We start from the raw sequence: 14,321 nt of genomic DNA, 5'->3' as shown, positions 1-14,321 counted from the left end.
GCCACTTACCAGAGGCCTCCTCTCCTGTTTGTACTTTGCCAAACTCCAACAGCTGTGACTGGCTAGCCTCCTCTGGAGTAGAGAAGAGCTCCTGGCTGCATGCATCTCTGACCTCCTAGTCATCCTCCGCCTCTGGGTCCCTCTTCCACTCCACATCTTCTTCCAAGATTTTCTCCTCCTGGCTCGGTCCACTCTCAACTGGCACATGAGCCAGTAAAGTATCCACAGTGGCCTTTGCAGTGGAGGTGGGATCACCACTGAGCATCAGGTCCAGCTCTTTGTAAAACTGGCAGCTCATGGGCACAGCACCAGAGTGGTGGTTTGCCTCCTGCGCCTTGTGGTAGGCATTCTGTAGCTCCTTCACTTTGACCCTGCACTGCAATGTGCCCTGGTCATGGCATGCATGGTGAAATTTGTCCATAGGTATCATAATTCCTATAGCTGGAGCACAACTGGGACTGGACAGCCTCCTCTCCCCAAATGCTGATGAGGTCCAGGAGCCCAGCATTGCTCCAAGCAGGCGATCGCCTGGTGCATGGAGCAGGCATGGTCAGCTGGAAGGATGCACTGAGACCACTGCACACGTCACCAAGCAAACAAGAAGGGGACTTTCAAAATTCTCAAGTAATTTAAGGAGTGGGTCACAGTTGGTCACTTGAGGGCAGAAGAGTAGAGTTCAAACTGATGACCAGAGAAGCAAGAACAGGCATTGTGGGACACCTCCCAGAGGACAATCGCAGCACTGTAAATCGACCAGGGTGTCTACACTGGCACCATGGCACTGTAGCCCCGGTGCAGAAAGCTGTATGCCTCTCATCGGAGTGGTTTTTTACAGCGCTGCAGCTGCGTGGTTTCTGCACACTAAGTGGCTTGGCAGTGTGTACACCTCGGGAGTTACAATGCAGAAAGCTGCTTTACTGCACAGAAACTTGCCAGTGTAGACAAGGCCTGACTTTTAAAACTTCTGGAAGCACCAATGCAGGACAAGAACAATTTGTTACACATTGTTTTTATATAAATAAGATCTAATTAATCCCATCTTTCCAGAGAGCTTCCATTATTATAAGTCTCCCATTTTCAATTAGATCCAACAAAACATTTGCAGCATAATCACTTGTTTAATCAAGCACCTGCCTTTGTACATACCAAAATATAGGTTTGTTAGTGCATTTATGTCTCCTTCCCTCCCACCACCAAACTGTAAATTAGGGTTAAAAAGCAAACCAAAATCCTCTTACCCATCCATTTTTTTCAGGTCATGGCCAACACCTGTATGGTCCTCCCTAACTGTCACTAATGAAGAGTAGAGATATTTCCCTCCAACCCAGGGATGTTTCAGATGGAAGTCTGCACTTATTTGCTCATGATGTGGAAAACAAACAACAATGTTTGTCCCAGAAAGTATCTGCAAGCACCTCAGATCTTAGGAATTATAGATGATTAATTAGCGTGTTCTTCTCACTGAGTTTACACCCACTAGACCAGGGATGGCCAACCTCAGCTTGAGAAGGAGCCAGAATTTACCAATGTACATTGCCAAAGAGCCACAGTAATACATCAGCAGCCCCCATCAGCTCCCCTACCCCCGACTCCCAGCGTCTCCTACCCACTGGTGCTTCTCCTCCCTCCCTGCACCTCCCGATCAGCTGTTTCGTGTCATGCAGGAGGCTCTGGGGGGGCGGAAGGAGAGAGGAGCGAGGTCACTGCAGGGGAGGGAGGCAGGAAGGGGTGGAGTGGGGGCAGGGCCTGGGGCAGAGCCAGGGGTTGAGCAGTGAGCACCCCCCGGCACATTGGGAAGTTGGCGCCTGTAGCTCCAGCCCCGGAGTCGGTGCCGGTACAAGGAGCCGCATATTAACGTCTGAAGAGCCGCATGTGGCTCCGGAGCCCCAGGTTGGCCACCCCTGCACTAGACAATGAACTTCCCAGGAGAGAAGATACAAAGGAATAATTCAGAGGTTCAAAGGGCTCAGTATGGAAAAATGGATTTTAAGAACCAGATTAAGTCTCCAGAGGTTTTAATCAGGGTTCTGAGAGAAGACACCACCTAAAGCATGGGTTCCCAAACTGGGGTCAGGACCCCGCAGGGGATCACCAGGTTATTAAATGGGGGGGGGGAACGTCATGAGGTATTAGCCTTCACCTCAAACCCTGCTTTTTGCCTCCAGCATTTATAATGGTGTTAAATATATAAAAAAGTGATTTTTAATTTATAAGGGGGGATCGCATTCAGAAACTTGCTCTGTGAAAGGGGTCACCAGTACAAAAGTTTGAGAACCACTGACCTGAAGTAACCCAGTTATTGTGGGATGATTCTAACCTGATACACTGCAGAGATTCTGGGAAAGGTAACACTCAATGGTTGAACCCTTCTCAATCACCTCAATGAATTTTGAGAACTATGGGAAGGATTTTCTAAATCAGGAATTAATTCAACTATGTACTAGAGTCAGAACACTAACTAAACTATGCAGTACATGACTGAGGTCCCTTTTTTTTTTTTTGAGAATGTGAGTGTGCATAACTAGGGCTAGGTTAACTCATAAGCAAACTAGGTACTTGCTTAGGTCTCATATTCTGGAGAGGAAGGGTGATTATTAAAAACAAACAAACAAAGAAGGTCCCTTACTTGAGCCCCTGGTGTTGCCACCTAGAAAATGGGATTGCACTCACAGCACCACTGAAATTTGGCTCAGGGTTTTCTCCATCATGAGGGAGGAGCAGATGGGCAAATTCAAGTGGTCTTATGACCGCATATGCAAGATCACACCACCACTCAATTAAGTAAGTGACCTTTCCATAAACACACAAATCTGTACCAGTGGATGAGTGGACAAAGCCAGACACACAGCTGAGACTTACTTTGCCATTCCCAACAGAGTAAAGGACAGAGGATAGCACTTGGTAAAGAAACCACCTATTGCTGCTGGAGAAGGAAGTGAACAGGCTGGAATGGGAATTTACTGTGGTGAGATGTATGGGAGGGAATATCATGCAAATGTATTTTTCCCTTCTTTCCATTTATTGTTTCTTTATTGTTATTCATATTTGAAGGGGGCCCCCAGAAGTGAATGTTTACCTAGGGTCCAGAGATGGGTTAATCCAGACCTATGCATAACTCTTCCTGAACCAGCAAAAGGACCCAAGGTAATCAAAGTCTATTTGTCCCAAACCACATAGATATCCCTACTTTGCACTGTCAATATCTAAGGGTAGAAATGAGCCAAAATTGGTTGCAATTTGGCTTGCCTGAATGCTCAGATAACTTGAATTAAGGTTTCTGATTTACACAATGCTCACTATTGATTCCATGGGCAATCCAGCAGCTACTTTTGCTAGTTACTTGTTAAGTCTAGTATAAATGTTTCCACTTTTTTTCTTTTGCATTTTTAAAAATCTTGAACATCCCCCCACATAGGAGATACAATATATAAAAAGCCTGGGTTACTATGATTTTTATTCTAAACTAGAAACCTCTCTTCCTTTAGCACTAGGACAGGAGAGCTTCCCCTGAATCTGCAGAAGACAGGATGCTTTCTTTTTGTATAGTGTGAGTGGAGGGGGGTTTGTGTTTGTTTTTGACAGTTCAGAAATTTAGTATTTAGACTGTTAAATTAACATTGAGCATCTATTGTATAATGGTTGGAGTCCTTGTAAATATGAAAAACAAAGTATAGAGCCTGCAACCAAATATACACCTCCTGAAACAGGAATGACAAATGCTGTGTACTACAACGGAGAAGAGGACAGAAATTCCCTTTCATGAAGGCTTTTGAGATTTGCAATTTGTGTTTGTTCCAATTCAGAAGAAAACTTGAAAAATGCTAAAATCTCAAAAACAAAATCAGATTCAAAATGCTTCATTTCAATTTTAAAATTACAATATACAATACAAAATAAAAATTGAAACAAAAAGTAGTTTCAAAATGAAAAAGTGAAATACTTTGCCCACGTGTTGAATTGGGATGTTTTGACAGTGTTTTACACAACAAAATGTCAGCAAAATCAAAAAGCATTTGAATTTCAATAAAACTGCATTTTCCAGTGGAAAATGGTCCTGTCAAAGTTTTTTCCCACCAGTTTTACAGTATACATAATTTGTTGTCCGAGCCCTCTTCTGGCATGCTGAAAACATTTGGACGTCCTTGTGAAATTCTTCTGTAAATTACTCATTCTCTGTCAGATTTTTTATTTGCTTTGGGTTTTTTAAATTTGGCAAGCAGAGAATAGTAACATCTCCATTTACAGTATATCGATTTTTTAGAAATCAAATTGCAGAGGCCATAAGGAAGAGGTGAGAAAAGGTCTCAAACTCTTAATGTAGGAATCAATAAGATTCTAGAGAACTGAGTGAAAAGCAAGAATAGCAAATCAAGGAAAATGACAGAAATACACAGCATTCATTCCTCAATTCAGAAAAAAAAATACTGAAAGCTATAAAATTAAAATTGAAACTGCTGATCTCTGATATTATTGGACACACTTCCCAAAGCTCCTTGTTCCACTGCCTCTAACCTTTATTTATTATTTTTCTTTTTAAACAGTTCGTGATAGCTGGACTTTTGCTAGACACTAGAGTACATGCTTGGACAAATGTTAGGTCACAAGCAAGAAACAGGTTTCAGAGTAGCAGCCGTGTTAATCTGTATTCGCAAAAAGAAAGGAGTACTTGTGGCATCTTTGTTAAGCAAGAAACAGTAAAGTCTCAGTGTTTTGGAGTGAGCTCCATTTCAGTAGAAAATTGGAAATACAGACATTTACCAAGCCCTGATTCCTACTGGCCCCTTGAATTTTATTCAAAAGCCATCCAAGTCAATCACTGCAATACTGGGTCTGAAATAACTAGTCTTCCATTCCTTAGAGACTAGTATTGACTGTATAAAGCTGAGAATGATTCAGCTATGTAACCAAAAAGCCAACAATAGATACTTGTACTAGGGGATCAAGCACTGACTATTATATGGGAAAGGGGTAACAAAGTGTCAAGAATCAGATTATTAATGTGTCCTCAGATGTATTTGGTGGAACTTGAAAGAGAACCTGAAATTCGTCTTGAGTGTGAATGCTGACACCAGCATTGTTTTACAAGCACAAGCTTGTTTAGCAAGAAACTTCTGGTGCTCCATATTGCAGGAGAGGGTTTCTTGTGAGACACTTAGGGCTTGTCTACATTACCCACTGGATCGATGGGCAGAGACTGATCCACAGGGGTCAATTTATCGCATCTACTAGATGAGATAAATCGACCACCAAGTGCTCTTCCATTGACTCCGGTACTCCACCAGGGCGAGAGGCACAGGCGGAGTTGATGGGAGAGCGTCAGCCATTGACCTACCACAGTGAAGACATCGTGGTAAGTAGATCTAAGTACGTTGACTTCAGCTACGTTATTTTAAAAAAAGATTTGGTTATGCTGTTCCTGAATTTAAAAGATAAAGAATAAACATGGATCCTCCACCCCAGAGAGATACAGGATACTGAATCCACAGGAGCCCTCCCAGACAAAGATTTCCCTTTGGGGGTATAAGGAACAGAAAGAGTCTCCACCTTTATCCTTTACCTTAAGAGACAAAGAATCCAAGTGATTTGATCTCTGTAATGGGACCTGGCCTTGCCGGCCGGTAAAAAGCTAGAAAGGAAACTATGGGTAAAAGAAACTATCTTGAACAAAGGGCTGTATCTTGCTAAATTAAATGTGTGTTTTTCACTTGTATTTGCTTGTAACCATCTCTGCCTTTATTTCTTTTACTTAGTATCACGTAATCCATGCTCTTTTGTTAATAAACTTGTTTTACTTTTACCATAAACCAATTCAATGCTGTGTTTGAAGGGAAGGGTGTATTTTCCCCAGTTAAATTAATAAGCTGTGATGCACTGACTAACAGAGCAGCAAACTTAGTATCCTTTGTGAGTGTACAGTGATAGGGGCTGTGCATTGGAAAGAAACATCTCTGAGGAGCTCGGGGATGAAGTTATCTAGTTACCTGCTAGCAAGGTTGAGCCAAAAGACCCTTGAGGAGTTTGCTGATGAGGAAGACAGTCTGGTGAGACAGGGAGTTGACACAGTCTAATCTCCAGCAAAACTCACTCTTGCTGAGGCAGAGAGGTAACAGAGGCTCACAGTTCTGGGTATCCCCAGCAGCGTGCTCAATCACCAAGTCTTCAGCACCACCAAGCAATTTTTAGAGGACCCTCGGTCAGGACTATCTGCCCCTTATTATTATATTACCAGAGTGTCTAGGAGTCCTAGTCAAATTGACATCTTCTGCAAAATGGTATCTGAAGGATTAAGGTACAGGCTTCCAAGGTATTTGGGTTTTTTTAAATACCATTTGATAGACCATGGCAAGGAAAATGATATACCCCAATCTTGCAATGACTTATACAGGTTATCTTTATGCACTGAGTAGTCTCATTTACTGCAAATGTGTAAAGGTAAGCACATGCACAATTCTTTGCAGGATCAGGGCTCAAATAGTAAAACCTTTTTGAAAGTATTGATTTATTGGGTCTGCTCTTCCTGTGTTGAAGTATAAACCATACCAATGTGAAAGTAGTGAAAAATATTTAATCAGTCAAGCAGTCTAACTGGACAAATTCTTGGATGATATTCCCAAACCTGAGAAGTGTTAGTTTATTCATGTCCTGACAACATACAAAAAAAACCATTTAAAAATTGGAAGTGAATGTTAAAATACAATAAAAGGACAGGATTAAGAACAGGATGAAAGGAGGGAAAACTTTACAACAATGGTTCATTTATCAAAGTTCATATGAAAATATATATTACATTAATAACACATTGGTTCATCATGATTAACCTTATTGCACTGAATATACAATGGGAAAGAAAATGTATTTAGAAAGCAATACAGTGTCTGTGACACTGAAAGAAGGGGCATGTTCTGAATCAGAAATGAAAACATACTTGATTGGCCAGAATTACAGACCATTTGGCTAATCACTTTGAGCCTGAACCTGCTCCCACTGAAATCACTGAAGATTTTGCCAGTGCTTTCAAAGGGAACAGGATTGGATAGTTCTAAAGAAGCTCATGTCTTCTCAACAAGAGTTTCTGGGATCATTGCCCTTATTAAAAATGTTCCTAATATCTTTTTCCCACCATTCTACATTCTTAAAACACACAGGCTTTCTACCTTCCTGCAATGTACTGCTCACAAGGACTATTCAGGATACTGACTCTTGGCATCAAATTTATCTTGTTCAACTGGAAAACCCAGCTGCAACATATCTTGACCTTAGGTGGCATTTTATTTATTTATAGGCATTTCTACAACATACATCACTGTAGTTGGCATTTATATATAAATGCCTTGATATTATCCATATATGAACACTTTACAGAAGAAAATAATTCATTTCTATAAGAACTCATCTCATATAGGCTTCAGTCATTCATTACTTAGTACAGCATCATGTTTCTACATTACACATACACACATGCTAAATTGCTGTGGAGCAGTTGGGATTTTTAGAAGTCACCCTATGGGAGATAGGTAAGTCGGCACAGTGCAGAAGAGGTAGTTAAAGGGGCATTGCACATGCAATTTACCACATGGTTCTGCAGTTAACTCAAGAATATCACCACTGTCTAGATATTATTATATATTTATGTCTCCAATGTAGGCAATTCTCTATGTACCAGATTTTTAAAGGACCTTAGCACCCAACAGCTCCCATTTAGGCACCGAACAATGGGAGCTGCTGAGAATTTTGGAAGTCTCCAGTAGCCTTTAATCTATCATATCCACTTACTAATAGACATGTGCTTATTACCTAGATTAGCCCAAATTATTTTTTTTCTGGGGGGTGGGAAGGGAGAAGTAAGATAAATTGTAATCTATGCAGTCTCCCAGCTAACTAAGGATATGTCTTCATTGCCGAGTTAACTCAGGTAATTGGTTCTTAGCCTTGCCTACATGTGAGCCTTGCCTACATGTGAGCAATCACACTGCAAAAAGATGCTCCAGTTACTGTGTCCTCACTGGCACTGCACTCCCCCATATGTGTCACTACAACTTCTGGGGGCCTACTATCCTGTGGTTCTTTGTGCTGCAATAAGCTGAGCAGATCTATGATTTTTTCCCAGTGAATTGTGGGGGGAACGTGTTTGTCATTCTGAGCACATGGGGGGAATTGTGGGAAGGCATTGGAGGACTATCAGTATTTGAGTGATTGAGCCTGGGTCCACACTGCAAAGTAGGTGGATTACCAGCATAGGCAAAATCAGTAGTAGAGGTTTAGCCCACGGCCCCAGCTGTGTCAACTAGGCCAGGTAGAAACCACCACCACTCCAGTGAGGGGATTTTGTTTATGGACAGGAGGGAAGATAGGGGCAACATCCACATTAGAGCCTTGGTTAACTCTCCAGTGAAAAATAGCCTGAAGGTTTACAGTGTCTCCATATAGCAATGTGTATCCTGTTTCCTTGAGCTGCTTATCCAAAGCCTCATTTTTCGTATAGGCTTAGACCTGTCTGAAGACTTCTTGACTGTACTTAAAATATACATGTAGTACAAAGCAAATTTTGAAAAATTTTCCTGGTGCTTTCTTATGAACATAGGGCATGATTTGCAACCAGCAGTCTCCATCTTTTACATTCATAGTTTGCAGGCTCAAATAACTGCAGGCACATTTTGTGCTATATAGATGACTTACTATCTGTTTGTGACTAAAAATTATGAATGACAAATTGTATCTGCAAATAATTCCAATGTGCAAACACTTAACTTAAAAAAACAAACAAACAAAAAACCTTTACAACTGCAGACATAAACAAACAAACAAAAAAGAATTGGAGGTTGGTTAGGGCCAGGCTGAAAATATGACCCTTAATTTAAAAATAAAATATAATGAATACATCACACTTAGCCTAGTGGAATTCAAAATAGAAGAGCTAAGGTCATGGTCTTTTTCTTGGTCTCCAGCAGAATTACATTAAATTGATTAGTGTAATACTGTGATAAAGTGCAATAAAGAGGCACAGGACTCTAAGTTTCGGAAATAGTACTTCTACTGGTGTGGACTCAGCATGTCACAAGTACTCAGATAACTGGAAATCAGTTTGACAGGCTGCTAATGATATTACTGTCTGACCCTTTGCAGCCTCAGTTGATGTGACAGAGAAAGGACAATCTCTCACATAATTAACCCAAACCACATTGGGCTTACAAGTTCAGTAGTGAGGCTTGAACTGAACCTGAAAGTAAGTAGAGAGCCAGGGCAGATTATAGAGTAGCAGCCGTGTTCGTCTGTATCCGCAAAAAGAAAAGGAGTACTTGTGGCACCTTAGAGACTAACAAATTTATTTGAGCATAAGCTTTCGTGAGCTATAGCTCACTTCATCGGATGCATGCAGTGGAAAATACAGTAGGGAGATTTGCATAAACAGAGAACATGAAACAAGGGGTGTTACCATACACACTGTAACAAGAGTGATCAGGTAAGGTGAGCTATTACCAGCAGGAGAGCTGGGGGAAAAAAAACCTTTCGGAGTGATAATCAAGGTGGGCCATTTCCAGCAGCTGACAAGAACATGTGAGGAACCGGGGGTGGGGTGGGGTGGGGGGGAGGAATAAACATGGGGAAATAGTTTTACTTTGTGTAATGACACATCCACTCCCAGTCTCTATTCAAGCCTAAGTTAATTGTATCCAGTTTGCAAATTAATTCCAATTCAGCAGTCTCTCATTGGAGTCTCTTTTTGAAGTCTTTTTGTTGAAGAATTGCCACTTTTAGGTCTGTAATCAAATGACCAAAGAGACTGAAGTGTTCTCCAACTGGTTTTTTAATCTTATAATTCTTGATGTCTGATTTGTGTCCATTTATTCTTTTACGTAGAGACTGTCCAGTTTGGCTAATGTAAATGGCAGAGGGGCATTGCTGGCACATGATGACATATATCACATTGGTAGATGTGCAGGTGAACGAGCCTCTGATAGTGTGGCTGATGTGATTAGGCCCTATGATGGTGTCCCCTGAATAGATATGTGGCCACAGTTGGCAACGGGCTTTGTTGCAAGGATAAGTTCCTGTGTTAGTGGTTCTGTTGTGTGGTGTGTGGTTGCTGGTGAGTATTTGCTTCAGGTTGTGGGGTTGTCTGTAAGCAAGGACTGGCCTGTCTCCCAAGATCTGTGAGAGTGAGGGGTCGTCCTTCAGGATAGGTTGTAGATCCTTGATGGTGCATTGGAGAGGTTTTAGTTGGGGGCTGAAGGTGATAGCTACTGGTGTTCTGTTATTTTCTTTGTTGGGCCTGTCCTGTAGTAGGTGACTTCTGGGTACTCTTCTGGCTCTGTCAATCTGTTTCTTCACCTCAGCAGGTGGGTATTGTAGTTGTAAGAATGCTTGATAGAGATCCTGTAGGTGTTTGTCTCTGTCTGAGGGGTTGGAGCAAATGCGGTTGTATCGTAGAGCTTAGCTGAAGACAATGGATCGTGTCTGGATGAAAGCTGGAGGCATGTAGGTAGGCATAGCGGTCAGTAGGTTTCCGGTGTAGGGTGATGTTTATGTGACCATCGCTTATTAGCACCATAATGACCAAGAAGTATATCTCTTGTGTGGACTGGTCCAGGCTGAGGTTGATGGTAGGATGGAAATTGTTGAAATCATTGTGGAATTCCTCAAGGGCTTTGTCAAGTTTCCTTCCCCACTCTGAACTCTAGGTGTCATAAATATAAGGGGAAGGGTAAACCCCTTTGAAATTCCTCCTGGCCAGGGGAAAGCTCCTCTCACCTGTAAAGGGTTAAGAAGCTAAAGGTAACCTCGCTGGCACCTGACCAAAATGACCAATGAGGAGACAAGATACTTTCAAAAGCTGGGAGGAGGGAGAGAAACAAAGGGTCTGTGTCTGTCTGCATGCTGCTTTTGCCAGGGACAGAACAGGAATGGAGTCTTAGAACTTTTAGTAAGTAATCTAGCTAGGTATGTGTTAGATTATGATTTCTTTAAATGGCTGAGAAAGGAATTGTGCTGAATAGAATAACTATTTCTGTCTGTGTACCTTTTTTTGTAACTTAAGGTTTTGCCTAGAGGGGTTCTCTATGTTTTCTAATCTAATTACCCTGTAAGATATTTACCATCCTGATTTTACAGGGGGGATTTCTTCATTTCTATTTACTTCTATTTTCTATTAAAAGTCTTCTTGTAAAAAACTGAATGTTTTTTCATTGTTCTCAGATCCAAGGGTTTGGGTCTGTGGTCACCTATGCAAATTGGTGAGGCTTTTTATCCAACATTTCCCAGGAAAGGGGGGGTGCAAGTGTTGGGAGGATTGTTCATTGTTCTTAAGATCCAAGGGTCTGGGTCTGTAGTCACCTAGGTAAATTGGTGAGGCTTTTTACCAAACCTTGTCCAGGAAGTGGGGTGCAGGGTTTTGGGAAGTATTTTGGGGGGAAAGACGCGTCCAAACAGCTCTTCCCCAGTAACCAGTATTAGTTTGGTGGTGGTAGCGGCCATTCCAAGGACCACGGGTGGAATACTTTGTACCTTGGGGAAGTTTTGACCTAAGCTGGTAAAGATAAGCTTAGGAGGTTTTTCATGCAGGTCCCCACATCTGTACCCTAGAGTTCAGAGTGGGGGAGGAACCTTGACATGGTGGCATAGTGGTGGGATTAACCTGAAATCATTTTGAGATCCAGTTGAGATTTTTTGAACTAGAAATACAGATTTTAAAAAGGAATTTTTTTTTCCTGTGGCTTTGAAGCAGCTTTGAAACTGAAAGCATCTTGGGTTTTCCCTGCTTTGTGGCCAAGCAGAGACAAAAGGGGATTATCTTGTGAATTGCAGGTTTTCTTTGCCTGGAGGCAGGGTACTTAACTCCTGCAGGGAAATTCACAGTCTTCCAACCCAGAGGTTTTTTTTTTTTCTTTTCTTCCTAAAAGTAAATAGGGGGTGTGTGTTCTACCCATTTGCTTTTTCTTTGGGCTGGGTAAGCAGGTTTCCAAGTAGTTTGGAGGTTTTTTGCTTTAAGTTGGGCCCAGAACAGAGACAAGGGAATTGTCTTTTTCTGTAGGCTGACAATCACTATCAGAGAATAGGTATTCTATTCCAGCACAGCAAAATTTTACAGCCAAGTTTTGTTTGTTTATTTCTAAACCTCGGGTGTAAAGTTAGTTAAAAACAGAGAGGTTAGAATGACCAAATCCTCAGCTCGACTACAGCTGGAATTAGCCAAATTTCAGGCTGAGGAAAGACAAAGGGAACATGAAAGACAGATAGAACTCATGCGGCTGAAGAAGGAACAAGAAAGGGAGGCAGAACAACACCAAGCGGCTGCTCACAGGAGAGCTATGGAAGCGAGGGACAAAGAACTGGAGGAGAAGGAAAAAGAGAGGAAGTATGTGGAGGAGATGGAGAAGATAAAGGCTCAGCAGAATATCCCAACAAACCCTAGTAATCCTTCTCCAAGTACCACTTCCCATCCCAGAAAGTTCCCCACCTACAAGGCAGGCGATGATACTGAGGCCTTCCTAGAAAACTTCGAAAGGGCCTGCCTTGGATACAACCTCTCTACTGACCAGTACATGGTAGAGCTGAGGCCGCAGCTCAGTGGACCCTTAGCTGAGGTGGCAGCTGAAATGCCTAAAGAACACATGAACAAGTATGAACTGTTTAAATCCAAGGCGAGAGTCAGAATGGGGATAACACCCGAGCAGTCTCGTCGGAGGTTCAGAGCCCTAAGGTGGAAACCAGACATGTCATTTACCCGACATGCCTACCACATTGTGAAACATTGGGATGCCTGGATATCAGGAGCAAGTGTTGAATCTCCAGTAAATTTGCCCTTCCTAATGCAAATGGAACAGTTCTTAGAGGGTGTTCCTGAGGAAATAGAAAGATACATCCTAGATGGGAAACCCAAAACTGTAATCGAGGCAGGAGAGATTGGAGCCAGATGGGTGGAGGTGGCAGAGAAGAAGAAAACTGGTCGCAGTTGGAGCGGAGACCAGAAGGGACCACCCCAGACCACACCCTATTACCGGGGGCCGCCCAAGGCCCCACCTACCTCCCAAAGAACCCTCCAGACCCCTTATCGTCCTGCCACCCCGTTCTCCAGCAACCCTCCTCGCCCCAGTGACCCGTCAGCTGGACGATGTTTTAAATGTAACGAGCTGGGGCATGTAAAGGCCAACTGCCCCAAGAACCCCAACAGATTACAGTTCATTGCACCGGAATCACACCAGAGGTCCACAGGCCCAGATACTTCCCAGATACCCTTAGAGCGGAGGGAAACTGTGAGTGTGGGCGGGAAGAAGGTCACCGCGTGGAGGGACACCGGAGCACAAGTGTCAGCTATCCATGCTTCCTTAGTGGACCCCAATTTAATCAACCCAGAGATCCAAGTGACGATTCAACCCTTCAAGTCCAACTCTTTCAATTTGCCTACAGCCAAGTTGCCTGTCCAGTACAAGGGCTGGTCAGGAATGTGGACTTTTGCAGTCTATGATGATTATCCCATCCCCATGCTGTTGGGGGAAGACTTGGCCAATCATGTGAAGCAGGCCAAGAGGGTGGGAACGGTCACCCGCAGCCAGGCTAAACAAGCCGTGAGGCCTAGCTCTGTTCCGGAAACTGCTATCAGGACCCAGTCAGAGGTGATGGACCTGGACCTTAGGCCAATGTCTGCAACAGCAGTAGTGGATCCAGTCCCAGAGACCCAGACGGAACCAGTCCCAGAACCGGAACCAGCCGAACAACCAACACCAGACCCTGTGTCAGCACTGAATCCAGTACTTGCAACCTCAACACCAGAGGGCCCCACTGAACCTGAACTGGCAGCAGCCGATAACCCTACACAAGAGGCTCAGCCGGAGCCTGAATCCCAAAATAGTGCACCAGCGGAGAGCGGTTCACAGTCAACAGAAACAGCTCCATCCCCTATATTGCTTCCAGAGGGACCAAGCCTAGGTCCACAATCCAATGAGGGACTGATGTCTCCAGCATCAAGGGAACAGTTCCAGACCGAACAGGAAGCAGATGAAAGCCTCCAGAGAGCTTGGACAGCGGCACGGAGCAACCCACCGCCTCTCAGCTCTTCTAATCGATCCAGGTTTGTTGTAGAAAGAGGACTTTTATACAAGGAAACTCTTTCTGGTGGACACCAGGAAGACTGGCATCCTCAGAGACAGTTGGTAGTTCCAACTAAATACCGGGCCAAGCTCTTGAGCTTAGCCCACGATCACCCTAGTGGCCATGCTGGGGTGAACAGGACCAAAGACCGTTTGGGGGGGTCATTCCACTGGGAGGGAATGGGCAAGGATGTTTCTACCTATGTCCAGTCTTGTGAGGTGTGCCAAAGAGTGGGA

Source organism: Eretmochelys imbricata, chromosome 9 (assembly GCF_965152235.1).
Source record: "Eretmochelys imbricata isolate rEreImb1 chromosome 9, rEreImb1.hap1, whole genome shotgun sequence".
Classification (NCBI taxonomy): Eukaryota; Metazoa; Chordata; order Testudines; family Cheloniidae; genus Eretmochelys; species Eretmochelys imbricata.
This window is presented reverse-complemented; position numbering follows the sequence as displayed.